The following is a 14,155-nucleotide window of genomic DNA, read 5'->3' as shown; positions in this document are numbered from 1 at the left end:
ACCCTGGAGACCGGCCAGGAGCCCCCAAGGTTGGCAGGGGATTCTGCCCATCTCAAAAAAGGATTTTCTGTTGCTGCTGCTGGCAGCAAGAGCTGGACTTGGCTTCCTCAGCTCTCTCCTCTGCTCCTCACCCTGTGATAAATCTTTCAGGCTGTCCAGCCCTGCTCACCTGGTTGTGCCTGCTCTGGGATGAGAGGGCTAATGTCAGGGCTATTCAAACTCATCTGTGGGGCTTGAGTTGCTCAAAATTTTTTAGAGTATTTCAAAAGACAATAACAAGCACAGCCTTTTTATTAAAAATATTAAAGAAGTGTATTTTTCATTAAAAACATGTCTTTTCCTAAAATATTCAGTCTCTTCCCCAACCCCTTGAGTTGTAAACATTTTCCAAATGCACACTGACATATTTGGTTTATTAGCACCTGTGTTTGCAGTAAATGTTTTCATTAAAACATTGCACCATAAGTTTCTGAGGGGGATAAAAAAAAAGAAAAGCAAAGAAAAAATGAGCATATTTTTAACCTTTCAGGATGAAAACAGTTTGGAATTGTTGTGTGAAATTAATTTCAGGATTTTTAATCAGCTTCAACCAGGTGGAGGAGGCAAGAGAAGGAACTGAGGGACACCAGAAAATGGCAATAGAATTGTCAGCCTGGATCAGGCTGTGACTGTGGCTAGCAGTTATGGCTGTGGCTAATGCCAGATGCTTCTAAAGATGTAAGCACATCACAACAAAAACATCACAGAATCACAGAATATCCTTGGCTGGGACTCAGTGCAGGATAATCCATCTCCCCCAACTCCCTCTGACTCTAATTCATGCTGTTCTCTAGGAGAACTGTGTGAAGTCTCTTCCAAGGGTTTGTAGCCTGCACGGCTCAAATTCCAGGCATTCTCCTTATCCAAGTGAGTGGCCAGCCCCTCAGCAAACTTGTTAAATTTTTATTCTCTGAGCTTTCCACTGGCAGTGAAACAGGCAGGGAAGAAACAGTCCCTTTAATCAGTTTGGAATTTTCTGCTTCTTAAAATCCCATCAGCTGCCTCTTTGTTCTCCTGTCATGAGACCTGCAGAGCAGAGCTCCCAGCCCACCCTCTCCAGCCTGGCCTTCATTGCAGAGATCTTCCCAAATTCCTTTTGCATTTGTCCTGTACAGAACAGGCTTTTCTCCCTGTGGGACTTTCTTCAGATCCCTTTAAGGACCTTTCAGTTTTTCAGTGTCCTTTCTCAGCACTCCAGAGGTTCAAACCATGGATGCTAAGGATGCTACAACAGGAATGTCTGTCGAAATCCTTCTGCATCAGCTTCCAGGCCTTGCTCCTTGGGCTGTTTGTTTGCAATGACTCTTGAGTGAAGAGCTGAGGTCTCACACTGCACGTTTGCAGGGGATCTCAGCTGAGAGATCACAGCCCCTTCTCCTTATCCATGGATCTGAGCCTCTCTGCAGCTGAGGGGAGGGGATTTTCTTCCTCGACTGGTACAAATTTCCACAAGTGATGCGGCTGGAGGCAAAGATGCTGTTGGACATCCACTCCCTGCAGGCTGATACCCAAAAAGAGACATTCTGGTCCTGCCTGAGACAGACCAGATGAACACCACCAAGATAAGCACCACTTCTGGGTGAGATGAGCTCCTTGGTCCAGTTTCTGCTGGAACAGCCTCTCAGCAGTGCTTTCAGCCTCAGGAAGGGTTCAGAGCTGTGCAGTTTGCTCTCCAAGCTGCTGAGGGCTGGAAGTGAAAAAGTGGAAGATACCAGGCAGATCAAAGTATGTGGAACAGATTAATGGCAGTTTTGAATAAGAAAGAGCTTTAAAGAGCAGAGTAAATGTTGGGGAGTGTGTGGAGAGAGTTCTAAAAGAGATAAAGCAGGTCCTTTAATAAACTAGGAAAGGAATAAAATCAATGATGGCTGAGTTACAAATAACACAGCAGAGCCACTGAACTCTTTTCAAACTAGCCCTTTGCAGAAAAGCACAAAAAAACTGGGACAAACAATTAGGAGGCATGAAGACCTTGTCAATAGAGCTGTTGATAAGGAACAGATAAAATGGATACTTAAATTAAATACAGCAGAATTCCTTTTTTACTGATCATTCCTCCTAGTGCTCATCCAGCTCTCTGGATCAAGCCTTCCTTTCAGCAGCCAGCTCCCATTTGTGTTGATGTTGCTGTTTGCTCAGCAGGGCTTTTGGTCAGGAGGATTAGGCTGAAAAGTTATTTCCCTGATTTTATTTGATGTTTCCAAAGGTGGAAAAACCCTCATGCTCTTGAGGGTCCATAAATCTCTGAGCCAGTTTAATGAAGTATTGGCTGGAGCCATTTATAATTTCACTTATCTATCCTGGCATTAAAATGCCCTGCAGAACTCACCTCATTCTCCCAAGATGGAGATTTTGGTTTTACACATATGTCTGATCTGGAAAGCTTAGAATTTCATGGGTCTCATGTGGTGAGAATTCAGTCTTAATAATCATCACCCACTGAAGTCGATGGGAGGGTTTGCACTGAGGAAAATGGCAGGCAGTTTGGCCTCTACAGAATCAGTTTTAAAAATAAATATTTATAACAGGGTCCACCCTTTATGGACACAACAGAACATCTAGGTGAGCAATGGTCTGGAGATGTGGTTTATTGACTTGGCCAAAACATGCAAAATCACCAGGATGCTATCAGAGAAACTGGGATATTTTTAATTCTTTTTAATTTTTTTTTTTTTTTTTGGCTGGATGATTTGTAACTTTTTCTCTTCTGACTAATTAGGTGCCGTGGCTGGTACTGCCCTAAAAATGAAGAAACAAGAGAGACTGGCAATCACTTTTGTGTCTACCCAGCTTCTGTTCCAAGGGATGGGCAGGGAAACTGCTGGAGTCTCAGCCCTGCCATGAGCTCTTATGTGGCTGTGGGCAAACCACGACCCATCAGGTTTTCAGGCGTGCAAAGCAGTGCTCGGTTACTCAGGAGAGGGTCCAAAGCAATTGAGGAGAGGGGCAAGTTCCTCCTGGAGATCAGCAGGGGAGGGGACAGCATTTATGTAGGTTTCTGTGAGAAATGGGAGACGCAGGCACAGGAACTCTCCAAAGCCCAATGAGTTCAGAGGAATGGGAACGGGAACGGGACTGGGAATGGGAATGGGACTGGGAATGGGAATGGGAATGGGAATGGGAATGGGAATGGGAACGGGACTGGGACTGGGAATGGGAATGGGAATGGGACTGGGACTGGGAATGGGAATGGGAATGGGAATGGGAATGGGAATGGGACTGGGACTGGGAATGGGAACGGGAGCGGGAATGGGAATGGGACTGGGACTGGGACTGGGAATGGGAATGGGACTGGTAATGGGACTGGGAATGGGAATGGGACTGGTAATGGGACTGGGAATGGGAATGGGAATGGGAATGGGACTGGTAATGGGACTGGGAATGGGAATGGGACTGGTAATGGGACTGGGAATGAGAATGGGAATGGGAATGGGAATGGGAATGGGACTGGGAATGAGAATGGGAATGGGAATGGGAATGGGAATGGGACTGGGACTGGGAATGGGAACGGGAATGGGACTGGGAATGGGCAGCAGAGGAGGGGTAGGACAGCAGACAGTGAGCAGGGCTGAAAACCCTGCCCAGCAGAGTGCCCAAAAACATCGATACTCCGAATCAATCTCAGTGACCCTAACGTGTAAATAAGGTGTTAATTCCGGCTGCAGATTATTCTCCAGGGGAGGGACTGCAAACACTGCAGATAATGAAACAACCCAAACGTCCTGAGTGCCCAGCAGCCCTGTGGTGTGACTGGATTTCCTTCTGTAGCCTGTTTTTCTTTCACTTGTGCTGCTGTGAATCACAAGAGAAGTGAATTGAGTTCTGTAACAATTACAGGCTTGTCATCTTGTCACAGACCTGCATAAAGTTATTAAATTCTACGTGATAATTAAGTTATTTACTATTAGCTTCTGGCCTGGGTTTAAATGAACAAAGAATGAAGACACTGCAGTGTATCTTGGGATAAAAACCCTAAAACAGAGGAAGAAGATCCCATTCAAGCTTCTGTCTTTTCCACTTCCACAACAGAATAGCTCTCAAATGAAGGCAAAAACAGGGAGAGAGCTGTGGGTGGTTTCCAACAATGAATCATAAACAAGGATGGAAAAATAATAAAACAAGAGTACTCACTCTGTCTTCCCTTATGGACCACACAGTAATCAGATTCCCACCTAAAAAAATATTTCTCAAAATTTGTATTAAATATTTCATTGTTTATTAACAGCGAGGAAATTCAACAAGAAATAGTGCCTGTGATTTGTTAGCCATATTTATCTATTTTGTTCCTACACAGCAAATCTGAGAGATATTTCACAGTCTTCCTTATAATGGTGATGCTAGAGATATAAACTGCATTATTAGAAAAAATGCATAATAGCAATACAAAAAGAGCTGATTATTAATAAAACACTGTCAGATTAACTAACAGTGAAGTAAAGCCTATCTAGTAAGTGCTTGAGAGATAATTCTTTATTCCAAAGTGGTATTTTAGAGTTATGCACTAATAAAAAATTGCTTTAAACTTTCTATGAGATTAAAACAGAATAGTTTTTTTTGGTTTTTCTTTTAAAATTGCCAGTAAAAATTCAAGCTAAAAGTAAGCACGGAATAATAGACAGCAGTGTTGAAATCAAATTATAGGCAAGATCACATTTCAAAGCAAGGGTGCTTTTCATGTTTTCAAGTGGCAAATGGCATCTGATACTGCAGTGTTTCATTGGCTGAACAGCTTTTTATCCAAGCGCTGGAAATTCCGTGTACTGGTTGGGGTCTGGTGACAGCACAGCGAGGGCGAGGGGGGTTCCCCATGGCTGCCACAGGGACAGGAACTGATTTCAAGGCACAGCAAAATAGCTGTGGGTGTAATTAGGGAAAAACAAAGTCTGCAGCGATCGCTGTCTCAGAACACAAGTCTGAAGAGCTGATTTGGTCACAAATCCACACAAAAAGCCAAGCCAGGACTCCTCAGCGTGATGTAGGAATGAGAGTCAGACAGAAGAAATCCTGAGGGGGGTGTTAAAAATAATGGTTTGTGAGATAAGGGGAGGAAATCTGAGCCCCTGCAGTTCACAATGTGGCTACCCCAAATCAAACACTTTAAACTCACATTAATATTATGAAGCATCCATGTGAACAAATATTGACTCTTCCTGTGAATTCAGGTGTAAGTGCACAGGTAACTACAGCTGTGCTACTCAGGAAAATTGCAGCGTATACATGCCTGGCCCCTCAGTGAAATAACAGACAACCCACACAGGGAAAAATGCAAAGCACATCCTTGTTCTGGACTGCAACCAGAAGTTACAATAATACAAATAATAATATTAAAGAGTAAAAAGAATAATTTGTGAGCCAAAGTTTTGAGACAGTTGAAATAACTATAATAAATCATTTTGGGCTATAACTGGATGAAGCAAAACTGGAGATGTTTATTGGCAAAGCTTTTCCATGGGAGCACTTTTCTGCATGAGGGGAGGAAACCTGGATTTGGTGGTTGACACCAGTGAAAGTAGAGGATGTAAGATTGGGGGTAATTTCCCTGCCAGAGCAGGAGGATGACCAGGTGAGCACTGACCCAAGATAAAATAGGAGGAAACTTGCCTTTTTCAAATTCCCACCCATGTCAGGGTGCTGCAAAATTTACAGCAAATCTCTTGGTACCAGCAATAAAGAATTTTCACACACAGCTATCAGTGCTCCTGACTGGCTTGTGCTTCTCTGAGTTTGTAGGGTAAAAAGTTCCTCCAAACCAAGAGACTGTCTCTTCCTACCCCCATCAAAGCCAGCCACCAGAACCCCACAGCGTTTATAGGCTGGTTGATCTTTTTCATTTGAAGAAGTAGATAGCTCTTTAAAGGTATTTATTTGTGACATTCCTGGTTTATAAACCACCTCAGAAAACCAATTTCAGATTTAAGAAAGGTTTTTATTATAGATAGACATATCCTTCCACAGGTTCAAACATTTTTCTTAGAAAAACACATCAGATGTTCATATGCCTTACATTCCTTCTCAAAACATGGTCCTGCTACATCCCAAACATCCAGGCTCGGGACAAAAACTGTCACCAGACACTGTGACAAGGGACATGTTGTGTCCTTTGCCCTGTGGCAGGAGAATGGGGGCATTTTTGACATTGGGAGATGGGGAAATTTTGAAAACCCTGTCAGCTCTTACCACAGTTGTTCCCTTTGGCAGTTCCAGAAAAAGAATCTTGACTACAACTTGATTTGAAAACTTCTTTAGGCACAATCCCAGGAGAGCCAGTAACAATGGACTGCAAAGGTTGGAGTTAGAGGAAAAATAAAACAGCTGGGCAGGTAGAGGAGGATGGGAGTGGGGAGAGGAGTCCCTGTTTTGTCTGATATTCTGTATTTCTTGATGCTGGAGTTCCAGCAAGCAGGTATTAATAATAAATAAAAAGAAGGATGACGGTTATCAACACTGACCCTTTCCCTCTTTCAAGTATATTTCAAGTTCTTTTTATTGATTGTACACAAGCATCCTCACGTGCAGACTGGGCTGTGCTGCCTTCCAAGGAAGTCTGGGGCTTGAGCAATGCAGGCCAGAAAATTCCCATTTCCCCCCACTCCCCACTCTCATTTCTAAGAAATAGGGGAAAAAAACCAAACCTCCTTTTGAGATTCTGGGAAAAATGGCACCAAAAATGCATGGTTTTGTCTTTTCAATTTGCTGGTTCACTACAGGGCTTTTGATCTCATTTTAACATGAGATAAATCACCTTGAACAACACTTTTATGATGCTGTTCCTGCAACAAATGTGAGCCCATCATCCTTGTGCCTGGCTCAGGGACCAGGCTGTGAGACTTCACCTTCAGAACTAATGGTTAATAACCAGATTATCCTTGCTGGAGAGAAGGCAAACATCTTTTATTGCACATCCCACTATTCTGCAGATGCAGGGACTTTACCTGTCCTTTTATGTATAATTTTATGTATAATTTTAAATCAGCCAGAATATCTAAGGAAAGAATGATGAATGTCCAAGCCACCTCCTAAGGTGGTAGAACAAAGCCATGAAGAGCTTTGCTTCTCCTCTGGCTTTGATTTCAGGGGTAAGATGATGGCATGGAGCCTACTTCATTTTAATGTGAATGAAATGCCCAGAAAAGTGCAAGACTGAGAAGCTGTGAGGAAGCTTTTCGGTGTGATCTGGTCTCTTCCCCTCAAGAGGAAGGGCAAAGCAAGCTGATGGATTTCAGAGCATTGGGTGGTAAAACGAATCTCATTTCTCAAGCCATGAACTTTGAAAATGAACTTCCTAAACATCATAGAGCAGAAAAAGCCTGAGGTTTGATTATTTTACAGCCCTGTTGAATGGATACTTGCAGATGGAGGGGTAAGGTGGGTGTGTGAGGTGAAATAACAGAGTACAGCACCAGCCATCCCAAATACTTGCATTGCTTCTCATATCCTGTTTGACTTTTGGCCCAGCGAGTTCTCCCCTACAGCCTGTATTTGTCACCTCACCTGTGGATGCTGGGATGAAGACAGCAGCCTCACATTGCTCCCAGGCAAGCTTTTTTTGTTCCCTCAGGCTGGGTGTGTGTCTCTATCAGAGAGTGGAGCAGTGGATGTGTCACACTTGTAACACTGGGGCTGTTGTTGGGATGAAATACCGTGGTGTGCCCTGGTTCCTTCCCCAACAGGAACCTATTGCTGGGCTGACAGAGCTCCTGTGGCATCACAGGGACAGGCACAACACAGCCCTGACGTGTGTCCAGAGAAATCCAATATTACACAATTTATATCTGCAAAATTCATCTTGCATTCTTCCCCCCTCAGATGCCTTGCCATATTTCAGGCCCGTGGAATCGATGGAACCGAGGGGCAGTTTGTTGTAGCGCCCTGTAGGATGATATTAAATTCTTGCTTTATTGCCAATATCAGCAATTTTTTTAGACTGAGACAAGAAAAAAGATAGAAAGGGAGAAAGGAGGAGTATGGGAGAGAGACAGGAGCTACAAGATGTGTTGCTTATTTTGCTGAGGTTTGAACTAGGGATAAAAGGCAAAGCACAGTTCCACAGATCTTGGAAACAGATGATGTCCCCATTCTTTAGCTCTGTAGCAGCCCTGTAACAGCCACAACTAGACTTTTACTGGAGATAAATGAATTATCTCGTGCCAGGGCAGGGTCCTGCGTGGCTCTTGAAAGCTCTTTGAGCAGGAACCAAGTGATGCCTGGCTCCTGCTTTGCCACTCTTACACTGTCCCACCTCTGGAATCTGCTGTCTGTCCCCTCGTTGTTGCAGAACAAGGTTCCAGCACCCTGCTGTTGTCACCACAACAATTAGGGCCCAGAAGTGCCTGTGCTGGGCACAGATGCTGTTTCCAGGATCCAGGGATGTTCTCTGAAGCTCTTCCAGCCATGGATCCCACGGGGCTCTGGTGAGAGAAGGGCACGTGGCCCCTCTCTCCACACCTGGATGGTTTCACTGCAAGCCAGGGAGATCCCTAATGGGGTGAGGATGCCCTTGGCAGCTTGGGCAGGACACAAAACCCCTTTTAACCCAGTCTCAGTCCTGCTGAAGAGCTGGCCCAGTGCCAGTGAGACTTGGTCCCCAAGCACTTGAGGATTTTCCACATTCCCTCTGCCCAGGGCTTGGCAGCATTTCCCTGTGTGAAACCTCTGTGAGGATGAGGGTTCCGTGCAGGGATGCCAGCTGCTCCAGAAACAAAACCTGATCAAAAGCCACAATTTCTCAGCAGCTCTGCCTGGACCCAGGAGCAGCCCAGCACCACCAGTACCCACCCAGTCCATTTTGAAATGAATTCTGCAGAATTTTAATTTTAATATGTAGGGTTCAGTTGGCAGTTAACACCTGGAATTAATTTATCCCTGGTGCAAGCAGGAACGTGTCTGAACTCACAGAGTGTCTCCCATTTACATCCATGATGACCTGGGCCCACCAAACAAGCTCTTCTGGGCTCTCTGTGATCTCATCCTTTTGCAGCACAGAGATGTTTATTATGCCACAGGTATCCAATTTGATTCCACATCTCTTGCATGACAATCAGAGTAATTTTGTGTGGAAGCCTTCCTCAAAGAGGGCATCAAGGTGTGGGCTGGATGACATGGACACAAACTTCACTGGATATAGAATTATTAAGCATGATGATAAAACCCAGGGTTTTTTTAATTGCTCTTGGAGCCCTAAGAAATATTTTTTTCCCTGGGTTAGAACCACAATAATATTTCATTCCCATTGCTTACCCTAAAAAATGGATTTCCTTTCCCTTCTCAGTTGGTGATTTGTTTTGCATTAATGCCTTTCATAACTCATACGTTTTGCCATTAAAAATTAATGCTTGGTGCTGACATAAACAAATGAAATTTGTATTATTAATGTTTTACATAGGTAAGACTTTGTAATAACAGATTCATCATAACAGACTGTTTTAATTAAAAGACTTGCTCATTCCCTAAACTGATTTCAGACATAATTTTGGGCATTGGGAAGAAAGTCTGGTACAACAGCCTGGAGAAGAGTGATCAATAAGACCTTACAAGCCATTTTTAAAATTTGCACCTGAGTTCAGCCAAGGGATCTGCTGTCTGGGGTGTATTCCATGAGAATAGCAAGTGGGAAAGGCACCAGGGATGCCTTTTCGGTGCAACCTCTCTCCACCACTGTGGGTTCTACCCAAGGTCCAGCACAGGGTTTTGCTGCATGGGGGGCATTGCAGTTGAGTAAATCACCAAAGTGGTGGGACCACAGGGAGGGTTTGCCTCCTGCTTGGGCTCCTCTCTGTTTGTGGAGCACTATTGTATTCACAGGGACCCCCGTGGCAGGGAGGAATGATGAATCTGCCTCCATGTTCCCAAAAGGCTAATTTATTACTTTATTACACTATATTATAATAAAGAATACTATATGAACTATACTAAAGAATACAGAAAGGATACTTACAGAATGCTAAAAGCTAATAATGGAAACTTGTGACTCTCTCCAGAGTCCCGACACAGCTTGGCCCTGACTGGCCCAAGAGTGAAAACAACTCCCAGCAGAATGCAATGAAACAATCACCTGTGGGTAAACAATCCCCAAACACATTCCACACGAGCACAGCACAGGAGAAGCAAATGAGATAAGAATTGTTTTCCTTTTCTCTGAGGCTGCTCAGCTTCCCAGGAGAAAAATCCTGGGTGAAGGGATTTTTTCAGAGAATGTGAATGCCACAGAGCACCATGTGGCTCTCAGGGTGAATTCCCCATGGAGAGGCAGCAGGAGGATCCCCAGGCTGGTTTTTGGTGGATGGGTCTGCCTTTGGAGAGATGAGGGTGAGCTGGGTACCACTGCTCCTAGGTGTGGGACCAAGCTCCTGCTGCCATGCACAGCCCAGCTAAAGCCACACTCCCACTACTTCACTACAGAATTGGACATCAGGAAAGAGAAGGAGAAGCACCAAGCTCAGGAATAACCTGCCTCAATTTAGCTTTCTCTCAGAGAACAGTGCATACATGAAGCTCATGTTAATTCTAATTATCATTATCAAGAAAACTTTTTCTGGAAAATGTCTCATTAAAAATTTGCTTCTGGTTCTGAGGGTAATAGTGTTGACTGTCCAAAAGAAGAAACCTGCTTGGCTGTGAGGCTGCAGGTGATGTCCCCATAAGAGGGGTCTGAGATGTATTCCCAATCAAATGAAGCTCAGGTTGAGAAAAACTCCCAGCAAACTCCATTCCAGAGCAGTGGTAATTGTGCCACAAGACAGAGCTACAGTCTTACAAACCTCAGGAAGGGAAATTCAAACACGTTAAAGCCTGGAGATGGACAGGAGGGGAAGGGAATGAAAACAGGAGCATACTTCCTGACAGACCTGGGAGCAGTGGCACAAAGCCTGCTAATGACAGGGACCAGGGTGATGGGGAAACATCAAGGGGGGGAATTTCTAAAGCCCAATGCACTTCCCTCTTCCCCTGTCAAAATCAATGGAAATGTTCAGTTCAGTTTTTCTGTACCAGTGAGTTCAAGGGGAGCTGAATTAAGGCAGGGAGCTTTTAAGTCACCCACCCCCCATAACTGTAAAGAACAATTGCAAAAGTGAAGAGCTAAGAATTGAAACCATTGTAAAAGAGCTGGCCTTAGAAAATGGTTCTGGGAAGCCAGGAGTGCTGAAAAGAGAAAGATGATAAGAAACTATCTGTATTGGACATCAGGAGCTTATAAAAGGCAGCGGGATGTAAAATGGCATCGCTCTGGAAAGGACACAAAAGCAATGAGGGGAAGAGCAGGCTGTATGAGAGGCTCATTAATGGGCAAGATGACTTGGGCTGTTTGCTGAAATCTCCCCTCTCCACCCCTTCAGCTCCCACTGTGACCAGTGCAGCCCCACACACCTCAGGGGACATGGAGCCAGGCAAAAAAAATCACATTGCAGAATGGAAAAGGAGGTTTGTTTGTGTGTGGCATGGGACAGGAATACTGATGTGTACAAAACAGGTGTGCACTTACCCCTGGGACTCCCTTATGTTGGCATCAAGACATTTGTGCTGCCCTTTGAGAGATGTGCACTGCAGAGATTTTTACATTGCAAGGGGCAACTTCCACTCAAAGGAGGTTAAATGTACTTTTTGCACCTTCTACAAGCACGTTGCAGCTCTGCATCTGCGTGTCCAGCATGAGATTGCAGCCATTTCTGCAGCCTTTGTGCTGCTGAACCTGTTTAATTAGAGGGGATTGGATGGAGGCTGCTAAGCTGTTATTGTGGAGGCTGCTCTCCGTGCACAATGTCCAGGAACCCCCAGGAGTGCTGCACTGGACATGGGAGCACTGTGCCTTCAGCTGGACCCCAGCCAGCTCCACAGAGCAAGGGCAAAACGAGCTGAGATTTCAGGGGCTGATCTTAAGTGAAAAGGTAAAAAATAATAATAATAATTTTTAAAACAGGCATATTTACCTAGCTCAGTGCAAAAGGCATTATAGAGCACTAAGGAAGATAAGGAGCACTGATTTCAGAGAAGTTCTAGATTTCAGGAGAAACCTGGAGAGAAGCTCTCTGATGGGCATTGCTACTCCCCACGAGGAGCCCAGGCTGCCCCTGCTGTGGAAGAGCTCCTGTCAGGAATGGGGGTTGCAATGGGAACAGCTTTGTTGGACAGGGCTGTGCCAAGGCAGAATGAAAGTTCATGTTCCCAGCTTTGCATCAGTGATTAATCAGAAATTGGTTTTACATAAGCCTGAACATAAAATTTTTAGCTCCTGGAGGTTCTTGCAGCAGTTACAGCAAGGCCTCTGCCAGCAGCTTCAGAACTGATGTGCTGTAAGAGGAGAGGAACATTGATAAATACTCATTTGTTACCCCTGCTGTTGCTCACTCAATCAGCTCTCACCCTTCATTCTCTTCTCCTCTTGTGTTTGGAGAAGAAAAAAAAGGAGGAAAGCAGGGTTTTACTTGGAAAGTAGAGATGAAGAGGAACTTTCTCTCCTGATGAACACGAGAAAACTGGTTTGTGGAATAATCCAATCAACTGAGCCCTCCCTCAAATCTGGGAGTGTTCCTGGAATTTCAATTAAATTGCAGGATCTCCAGGGCACAGTCGAGCCTTTCTACTCACTTTCCTTTAAGTTCTTTAATGTGACAGAGTGTTGATCCTCAGTTATTTCTCTGAGGTGCTCTTGTGGTAAAAATAAAACAATAAAGAGCATTACAGCTGGCCTGGGCTGTGCTGAGGGCTGTTCAGCCTGGGCTGGACAGCTCAGGCAGTGGAAGGACAAACCTCTGCTCACCAGGAAAAGCATCCACTGCTTGGGCTGGAGACTCCTCTGCTCTTCATGGAGTTGTTTGAGGAAGTATCCCTGAGGTCTGTCCCTCTGCTCTGGATCTGCAGTGGGCAGTTCAGAGCAGGAGATCAGCCCTGTGTGCCATCAGTTACTGCCAGGAGATTCCCTTTCTCTCCCTTCCCTTGCTGCTTGCCAGGGATCATCCCACCCTTCCTTGATTACATCCAGCTTGTGAATCCCTCTGAGAGTCCCCTTCTCTCCCTGCTTGGGGTTGGCAACATCCCACCCTCGCCAGGCATTTTATTCTCTAGACATCTTCACTCTCTGGTGAAGAAAGTCTGGGGTTTTTTAAGAGCTTTCCATGAAGCTGTGATGATTCCAGGACAGATTCCTAAGAGAGGAAATTCAGCGTGGTTCCCTTGACTTCAGGGAAGGGGTGGCAGCTTGCAGCATCCATCTCAGAGTCTCTGCAATATTTTTATTTTTAATTCAGCCTTTCTTGTGGCCACGCCCCAGGGTGCAGAGACCCTGGATCAGCTCAGTCACTTGGATTTGCAAGTCACTGCTGAAAGCATGGCAGTAAATCTTCTTCATTAAAAAAGTCCCCTTTTCTAGTGTTTCTGAACCCAGCACTGCATGGATGCAGGGTGCAAAGTACACCTGGAGAGTTTAGAGGTCAGACTTCCATTGAAGTGAAGAGTATTAAGGCAACCAAGTCCTTCAAAAGATTTCTTCCTACTGGTTTATCCTTCAGGATTCACTCCACAGGATGATACAGATTTTAGACTTTGGACTGTTGGAAAACTCTCTCTTCACTGTTCTACTGTGCAGTCAGTCAGCTGAAGCACTTCCTAATTCTTCTTGCTCAGAGTTAAACAATGGAAGAGGTGACTAATAAATAACATAAACTTTCAGAATTTTGGAAGCCAAAGGAAAGAAACTACATTTTTTCAGGACCCACCTCAAACAGCTGAAGCTTGTATAGGGACCTGAAGAAAAGATGAAAGCCAACCTTGCAAAACAGCAAAGAAAACCAGGTTCCCTTAAATGGGAAAATATGCCTGGGAAAAGGAGCAATGCTGCTGAGATATGCATCCCATTTCTGCTCAATTGCTGGTCTGTTCCTTCAGGCTTCCCGACAGAACTGCATGCTATTTTTCCTTTTAATTTCCTGAATGTAGTTATTAACTGGAGTAAAAATAAATAAATAATCATGATGACAACCTGTAATTTCTTGCAATGAAAACTTATGGTACTAGTTATTTCCCAAGATTAATCTCAATGTTTGCAAGTCTCTTTATTCAGCTAGATGGGAAACAGGACCTATCACCAGGGTTCCTTTCGTTTTCCTGTTTTTTTTCTCTTCTA

The sequence above is a fragment of the Motacilla alba genome, chromosome 17, assembly GCF_015832195.1.
Source record: "Motacilla alba alba isolate MOTALB_02 chromosome 17, Motacilla_alba_V1.0_pri, whole genome shotgun sequence".
In the NCBI taxonomy this organism is placed as follows: Eukaryota; Metazoa; Chordata; class Aves; order Passeriformes; family Motacillidae; genus Motacilla; species Motacilla alba.
The sequence above is the reverse complement of the archived record's forward strand: the minus strand, read 5'-3'. Positions refer to the sequence as shown.